Below are 7,291 nucleotides of genomic sequence, written 5' to 3'. Positions count from 1 at the left end.
TGTCAAAAACCATGATGCTAAGTGAAAGAAGCCAGATACAGAAGCTCATATATTGGATGATTTACTTCTATGAAATGTCTAGGATAGGCAATGACAGAGGGATAGGAAATAGGTGGGTGGTACCAGGAGCTGGGAAGAGGAGGAACAGAGAGTGACTACTAACAGATATGGGTTTTTTTTTGTGGTGATGAAAATGTTTTGGAACTAGATAGAGGTGATGTGTGTACAACATTGTGATTGTACTAAACCTCCACTGAACTGTACAGTATAAAATGGTTAGTTTTATGTTATGTGAATTTCACCTCAAATCAGAAAGTGGGGGGTGGGCTTTGTGCCTCCTAGAATTATTGAGGATACATTTAAAAGAACATGTATGCAAAGCTTGCAGCATGGTGGCTTCATGATACCAAAGTGCCACCTCGAGAAGGCAGGGCTGGACTTAGCAACATTGTTCACCTGTTAAGTCCAGTTAGTGGTTTTCTCAAGACCACACAATGAGTCATGGGCAGACTCTGCACTAGAACTTGACTCTTCCAATCTGTGTGTCGGGAACAAGTTGTCTCCATGCTGCTTCTCCTACCTGTCGCTAGAATGGCACTTCCCTGTTCATAAAATATTTTTCCTCTCATGATTTTCTAACACCCCTGGCTTCGGAGGCTCAGCATAGCAGGGTGGCTAAAGGTGTGGTGTCTGGAGTTTGACAAATCTGGGTTCAGGAGTTCCTGCTGTGGCACAAAGGGATCGGCCATGTCTTGGGAGCGCTGGGACTCAGCTTCTGTCTCCGGCCTGGCACAGTAGTGGGTTGAGGATCTGAAGTTGCCACAGCTGTGGAATAAGTCGCAACTGCAGCTCTGATTTGATCCCTGGCCCAGGAAGTCCATATGCCATGGGGTGACAAAAAAGAAAAAAAAAAAAATCTGGGTTCAAATCCAAGCTCTGTGACTTCTTAGCTGTGTACCTTTGGGCAAGTCACCTCTCTGAACCTTGTTTTCTCATCTCTATGTGGAGAATAATGACTTACCCTAAGCATTCAGTAGGAATAAAGCTGGAAGACCTGTATAACGCAAGAGTTAGGTCAATGGCTCATACATAGTGAACTCCGAATTAATGATGGCTATGAATATCAGTGGTCAAGGAGCTACTCTGGCAAAGCACTTAACACATAGGGTTAAGACTGACAGAAGAACAAAATAACTTCAAAGTTGCTTTGCCACAGGCCTCAGATACTGCAAAGCTGTTGTTCTTATCTAGGAGTGGGATGCTGATTTTGATCTTCCCGGAGTCATTTTCGGTGGAAACATTTTGGAATGTCACTACTGGGGAGAGGGGGTGTGCTTCTGGCAACTAGTAAATAGAAGTCAGGGGTGCTACTGGACATCCTAAATGCACAGGGCAGCCCCACAGTGAAGAATGACCTGGCCCCAAATGGCGACAGTTCCCAGGTTGAGCACCCCTGCTCTAAAGTGAGCCTCCTAGCAATGAGGTCCTGCTGTACAGCGCCAGGAACTACATCTAATCACTCAGGATGGAACATGATGGAGGATAATGTGAGAAAAAGAATATATGTATATGTATAATTGGGTCACTTTGCTGTACAGCAGAAATTGACAGAACATTGTAAATCAAGTGTAATTTAAAAAAAAAAAAATAGAGGTGTTCTCGTTATGGCTCAGCAATAATGAAACCTATCAGTATCCAGGAGGACACAGGTTTGATCCCTCACCTCACTCAGTGGGTTAAGGATCCCGAGTTGCTGTGATTGTGGCGTAGGCCGGTGGTCACTGCTCCGATTAGACCCCTAGCCTGGGAACCTCCATATGCGCTGGGTGCGGCCCTAAAAAGACAAAAAAGAAAAAAGATAATAAACTTAGCCTCCTTTTGCCAGACTTAGTTCTAAACAACAGTGTCATCCACCCTCCAGATACTGGGACAACTTGCTGCTTTCCTGACCCAGAGTGAGTCATTTTGTGAAGCTAAGGAAAATTTAGCAAGGCGATAATCATCCTAGCTTCTCTGTTGGGTAAGTCCAGATGGAGGTATTTCTGGGGCTTTTTCAAACAGAGAAATACCCAACATCAACATGGACTCCATGAGGGCAAGGGTGTTTTGAAAGGGCCATCTAAATCCCCCCTTCTTGAAGAAGGTCCCTGGGAACATGCCAAAGAATCTGCTCTCATGATTATGCATGAAGGGCCTGAGGCACAGAAACTGGTACACAGAAGCACTCAATAAATGCTTGCTATTATTATTGTCATCATCATTGTCACTGACCTCATTGTCCTCATTGTTACTCTTATCTCCCCAGGTACATGGGAAGGCACAGTCTCACAACCACCTTCTGAGACAGGTGATAACATTCCCATTTTGCAGATGAGGAAACTGAGGCTCAGAGGAGTGATGTGGCATTTTTCATCAGCCCCCTGTCTGATCTCAGAGCTTCCATTCCTGCCCACCTGCAGTCCATTCTCCTCACAGAAGCCAGAAGGATCCCTTAAAAATGAAATCAGATCTGATTTAGGAGAAGGTACTCTCTGGGTAATGCTGTTATGTGACATTTTGTGATCCAACATTTTAATGTCCAACATTTTTTTTTTTTGGTCTTTTTAGGGCTGCACCTGTGGCATATGGAAGTTCCCAGACTAGGTGTCAAATCAGGGCTATAGCTGCCAGCCTATACCACAGCCACAGCAAGGTAGGATTCCATGTCTGAGAACTATACCACAACTCATGGCAACACTGTATCCTTAACCCACAGAGCAAACCCAACTAGTATCCATGTTCTCATGGATACTATTTGGGTTCTTTTCTGCTGAGCCGCAATGGGAACTCCGATCCAACATTCTTTACGATTTAATTATCTTGAAAAATTAAGAGCAATTCTCTGGTTGTATGACATGTTAACATTAAAAGGAAACCAAGTGAAAAGTATATGGAAAATCTTTATACTCTCTTTGCAACTTCTTGGTAAATCTAGAATTATTTACAAGGCCCTGATTGATCTGGCCTTTGCCCACTTCTTCAACTCCCTCCACACCCCAACACTCTCCCTCTCAGTCTGCACTCCAGCACTCTGGTCTTTTTCCCATCCCTTCAACATTGGAAGGTTGTTCCTGCTCAGGGCTTTCGCCCATGCTGTTCCCTCTGTTGAAAATACTCTTCCCCTCTGCAGTTCTTCCCAGAACTTTCTTTTTGTCATTCTTCAGATTTTGAATCACATGTCAAATCCTCAGAGTCCCTCTCCTACGTGATCACAAGACCTTTATAATTCTCTTACAAAACTCATGATTGAAATTATCTATTCAAGATAATTTAAAGAAACTCTTCACATTACTCTGCCTCTATCTGTCTCCCACTGGACAGAGACTATGCTACTTTGCTAACTGCTATATCCTCAGCTTCTCACACAGAGTAAGGCCTCAATAAACATTTGCCGAAAACAAAATAGAAACCCAACGTCTGCTGGTAATGCCACAGGACATTGAAATAAAGCAGTGAACTTTGTCGAAGCGCTTTCACCCATATCTTTGACTATGGTCCCCTACTTTGTACAAAACCTTCAGAATATCCAGAAAAGTCCATATTAGCTGGCAAACTTCATGAAAAAAAGTTTCTTTGAATTATTTCTTTTCTTTTTTTTTCTCTTGCCTGGGCCCATGGCATGTGGAATTTCCCAGGCTAGGGATCAAACCCGTGCCACAGCAGCAGCCTACGCCGCAGCAGCAACCCAAGCCATTGCAGAGATGAGGCCAGATCCTTAATCTGCTGAGCCACCAGGGAACTCCTGCTTTGATTTACCAATAATCCCAATGTTTATTAAATTGGGGGAAGAGATGGGGAAGAGTTCACCCCCAATCTTCTACAACAGAATTCCAAATTGTTGGCCTAAGACCAAATGTAGCCTACGAATACACTTTGTCAACCTCACACAGTGTTTTAAAAGAATTTGGGTTCAAGACCAACTTTCAAAAATTGGAACATTTCCCATCACACTCCAGTTCTCTTGAAAACTCAAAGAATCTGGCCACACCGGACCCCAGTCTCCCAAGTGACTAGAGCTGGGTGTGTGCTCTTCAGTGTGTCACAGTCCCTATCCACCCGGCTTAATTCTTTTATGTTATCAGCCTGGTCCCTTTAGCACTGGGAGTCCCTTTCAAATGCTACAGTATCCTTAGAAATGCTACTAGTATTCAAATATTTTGGCTACAGCGCCTCTCTTCAAATCTTACATGGAAGCTCAATGTCTAAAACAGATACTAGTGATTAATAGTTTATATATATATATATTTTTTTCATTTTAGGGCTGCACATGCGGCCTATGGATGTTTCCAGACTAGGGGTCAAATTGGAGCTGCAGCTGCCAGCTTACACCACAGCCACAGCAATGCATGATTGGAGCCGTGACTGTGATGCATACCACAGCTCAGTGCAATGCTGGATCCTTAACCCACTGAGCGAGGCCAGGGATCAAATCTGAGTCCTCATGGATACTAGTCAGGTTTGTTACTGCTGAGCCAAAATGGGAACTCCTTTAATAGTTAATTTTGATTGAGTTTATACTGTGTGCCATGGTTCTGCCTTGGTTGACTCAAGGGTTTGGGGACCAGAATCCATTCAGTTTCCCACCATCTTCAGCAGGAGGCCCCTAAGAAAGCTCTGTTGATCCAAGGAAGACAGTTCAAAAAGTACACTTTGGTCCCTTCTCTGGAGTTCCCATTGTGGCTTAGTGGGTTAAGAACCTGACTAGTATCCAAGAGGATTTGGCTTCAATCCCTAGCCTCGCTCAGTGGGTTAAGGATTTGGTGTTGCTGCAGGTTGCGGTGTAGGACACAGATACGGTTCAAATTCCATGTTGCTGTGGCTGTGGCGTAGGCCGGCAGCTGCAGTTCCAATTTAATCCCTAGCCTGGGAACTTTCATATGCCATGGGTGCAGTCATTAAAAAAAAAATTTCTTTCCTGCACTTTACAGATAGGCAAACTAGAGAGAAGTGACACTCCACCTATTGGAACAGGGGCCTTTCCAGCAAATGTCTGCTGGTCCTTAGTATTGATAATGGCAGAAAAAAAGCCAGGTGAGGGTCCATTCTTTCCTTCCGGAGCTGGTTGCTGTTCTCTGGGAGTTGTTCAGCCCTACCCTGTGAGCTCATGCCACTCTCAAGCTTGGAACCAGCTAATTCTCTCAGACATGTCCCAGCATGGCCTCTGGAGGGGAGTTGCCCAGCAGAGAATGGCGTTTGGACAGAGGCCCTGCCCATGTCCCAGTCCAGTCTGAAGTCCTCTCCAGCCTTGATGAAGTCAGCAAATGTTAACACACCTGCTACTTTGTGTATGGAAGACTATGACACTCTTATTGTACATAGAGACATGTTTAGAGCATTGCATTACATCCCACATTGGTTATGTGCCTACTGTGTGCCTGAGTTGTTCAGGGTACTGGGTAATCACAGCAGGAATTTATTAAATGTGAATAAGGGCTTTGATTTCTTGACTGTCCTGAGTTCCAACCCTGGCTCTATAACTTACTAGCTGTGTGACCTTCAGTAAGTAACCTAGCCTCTCTTGTGTCTCACTTACTTCATCTGTAAAACGGGTGTGATAGGAATAGTACATGATTCCTAAGAGTGTATTGGGAATTCAATGAGATAGTTTTTGGCACATACAAAGAAAATGAGTGCAGTGTTTGTTCGCCTCCCCCCACCCCCAAGCATTTATCAGAAGCTGATATTTTTGAGTCGTTGTTCATTGTCTGTCTGGCTTACTAGATGACTCTCCATGAGAGAAGAGCCTTGTTTTTCTTGCTCACCCCTGCTTCTCCACCTAGAACAATGCCTGGCACAGAGTAGATGCTCCATAAATATATGTCTGCTGAATGAATCGCTGTCTTTCATACTCCTGAGCTAATTAATTGCCCTTGTGATGATGCACCTTGGAGGAGCCCAAAGTCTTGTGGACTCCTGGGAGAGCCACCCTGACCTTGACAGCCAGTTGTTCACAACAGGCACCGGGCATCAACTCTGAATGTCACCACCTGGGCTCTGTGCCCCAGGCTGACAAATGACACCTGTATATCTTCTGGTAAACAGAGCTACAGCATTAGAGTGAGTTGGTGACTGGGGAAAGTGGAGTGAGCAGCTAAGTCAGGCAGAGGGAGCTGTGAAACTCAAAGCCCCAATGCCAGCAGCAGAGAGGCCACAGGTCCACGTGCAAGGAGCCTGGGCCACACCATCCGCTTGAGGCCCGACGGTTGGGTTAGGGTAGGGTGGGGCACAATGATTCTGAGATTGGATGTCCCAGGGGCGCAGTCACCTCGATGGGAATTCACGCATCCTGCGTGCCTTGAGAAACAAAATTAATTTCTTGGGGGTTGGGAGTGAGGGAAAGGGCTTTGCAAACTGTGAAGCGTTGTATGAAAAAGCAGTTAAAGAAAAGGACAGGACCCAAGAGAGCAGATGTGTAGGCAAGCGCTTTCAAACCTAGCTAGAGGCGACAGGCACCCCCCGGCGGGGAGGCGGGGGGGGGGGGGGTTGGGGAAGCGGGTGCTGGAGAGAGATGCCCTTGGGGAGACTGGGAAGCCGAAGGAAAAGGGCCAAAGTTTCCCGGGGTCTCTGCAGAAATCAGGACCCGCCCGCAAACACTTGCTCTCTTCTGGCCAAGAGCTCGGACGCGCGAAATCTGCAAATTCTCCCTTTATTTGAAGGTGAATGCTCGTTCACCTTCGTTCTGCCTAGAATCAGGGTAACCGTTCCGATGATTATATAACTTCCCGAATTCTAGAAAGATAATCCAAAGATAGGGATGATTAATTTTTCAAGATTTTTTTTAAAAATTCCCCCCAAATATAAGTTTGAGAGCGCCCCCCAAAAAACTCTACATATAAATACCTGTATTTCCACCACTCAAAATGAGTAACTGTTAACATTTTTATTTATCTGAGAGAGGACTTTTTTTCCTAGTTATCAAGCCTTCCCCTTACCCCCAAATCCTAGCAAATCTGACTGCAAAGAAAGTCAACCTACTTCTCTTTATTATTCTCCCTCTTCACCTCTACCCCAGATTTATGTTTAGGGGAAATTCCAGCACCCCCGGATTCCCTCCATGGGCTTTCACATGGCCAGGTCCGCAAACATCTGGCCCCAATGAACAGCGTCCTGCGGAGGCCGAATCTTTGGGCGCACAACTGCATCTTCACCCCAGTCCACAACTCCCGCGTGCGACTTTGCAACTCACGCTCCCGCCACCGGACCTATTTGCTCAGCCCGTTTGGCGGAAGGATTCCGCGCGCGAACGCAGTTG

The sequence above is a fragment of the Phacochoerus africanus genome, chromosome 15 (genome assembly GCF_016906955.1).
Source record: "Phacochoerus africanus isolate WHEZ1 chromosome 15, ROS_Pafr_v1, whole genome shotgun sequence".
Classification (NCBI taxonomy): domain Eukaryota; kingdom Metazoa; phylum Chordata; class Mammalia; order Artiodactyla; family Suidae; genus Phacochoerus; species Phacochoerus africanus.
This window is presented reverse-complemented; position numbering follows the sequence as displayed.